This window comes from Megascapheus bottae, chromosome 3, assembly GCF_031878675.1.
Source record: "Megascapheus bottae isolate mThoBot1 chromosome 3, mThoBot2.hap1, whole genome shotgun sequence".
NCBI lineage: Eukaryota > Metazoa > Chordata > Mammalia > Rodentia > Geomyidae > Megascapheus > Megascapheus bottae.
In genome coordinates this window covers 67,485,099-67,486,707 of record NC_143511.1, presented here as the reverse complement: position 1 = coordinate 67,486,707, position 1,609 = coordinate 67,485,099, and the positions used below count along the sequence as shown (strand labels likewise).

The following is a 1,609-nucleotide window of genomic DNA, read 5'->3' as shown; positions in this document are numbered from 1 at the left end:
GAACCTAAATAACAAGCTAAATACTTAGCTAAGTTCTAGGGATTCAAAGACAAATGAAACAAATTTAAGTCAAGAATTAGTATGTAGTTTAGCTATAATAAGAAGAGTCTACATGCTGTGTAAGCTTAAAGGTGGTCCACAGAGACTGATTTCTTCTTTTTTTTTTTTTTGGCTCTTTTCAGTTTATTGCATGAAGGAGTTACACTAGTCCAAGTTAAAAGCAGACCCCAAATGGTTACATTATACAAGCTGTGAGGGTTTTAAACTTGTGACAAGAGACAGAAGGGAAATGCTGTTCACTGCAAGGAAATCCTCACTTAAGCTTCAGTGAGCCATGAACCTTCAGCTGATCGTCCTTAGCCAGTCCAATCTCTACCGGAACTGGCATATATGTTCTTGCGCTGGTCATCCTGTAGCTGAATTACTTCTCCATATTCTGGATGCTCAATTACAGTACCATTGCAGGCAAATTTCTTCTTAAACGCCTTCACAGGGTTCTTTTTATCGTCATCAGTGATCCCTTGGACAGTAGTAAGGGTCTTCCTGCCATTTGTCTGTTGAATTCTTATATGGATATAATCCTCAGTGCCAGCAGGAAGCAGGTCATCACCCTTACTTGCATCAGCAAAGGGGTCGAAAGAGTGGAGGTTCTAGATAGCAGACATATGATATGATTCCTTTTCCTCAGTGGAAATGGCCTGTGGAAGGCGGCTGGGAGGACGGAGCGTCGGGAAGCCAGGGACTCAAGGGGGAGGCAGCTGAGTCCTTGGTGGTGGCACAGTGACTGGGGCCGATTTCTTCTTTTTTTAATGATAAAAAATTGCTACTTAACTTTGTTTTTCCTGCTTAGCCTTACATTCTTATCTCTACCACTGAAGTTTCCATTCTGTACCAAATGCGAAGGAAAGAGCTTAGTATCCAAAAATGTGTTATAATTTCTTTTTTTCATGCAGGTACTTGGGGTTGAATGCATATCCTTGGTGTCTTTTTACACAAGGTTGGTGCTCTACCACTTGAGCCACACCTCCATTTCCAGCTTTTGGCTGATTAATTGGAGGTATGAATCTGGCTCTGAACAGAGATTCTCACATCTCTACCTTCTAAGTAGCAAGGATTACAAGCATAAACAACTAGCACTCAACTTCATAAATAGTTTTTATATGCATAAAGGCATTTTGTCAATGATTCTCAAGGAATTTGCATTCATACAATCCTTCAATGTTTCAAAGGAAAGTTATTCTGAGATTACTTTTGTTTTTTTTTTTTTCCAGTCCTGGAGCTTGAACTCAGGGCCTGGGCACTGTCCTTGGACACATTTTGCTCAAGGCTAGCACTCTGCCACTTGAGCCACAACTCCACTTCGAGAAATTGAACCTCAGGCTTTGTGCATGCTAGGCAAGCACTCTACCACTAGGCCACATTCCCAGCCCTGCTTTTTTTTTTTTTTTTTTGGCCAGTCCTGGGCTTGAGCTCAGGCCCTGAGCACGTTCCTCAAGGCTAGAGTTCTACCTGAGTCACCGCTCCGTTTCTGGCTTTTTCTATGTATGTGGTACTAAGGAATCGAACCCGGGTCTTCATGCATGTTAGGCAGGCACTCTACCACTAGGCC

At 42.3% G+C, this 1,609-nt stretch overlaps 1 pseudogene; it reads right to left on the bottom strand.

The window, feature by feature from the left end:
• Positions 1 to 313: 313 nt before the first annotated feature.
• Positions 314 to 665, bottom strand: LOC150065730 (eukaryotic translation initiation factor 1 pseudogene; annotated as a pseudogene).
• Positions 666 to 1,609: the final 944 nt, after the last annotated feature.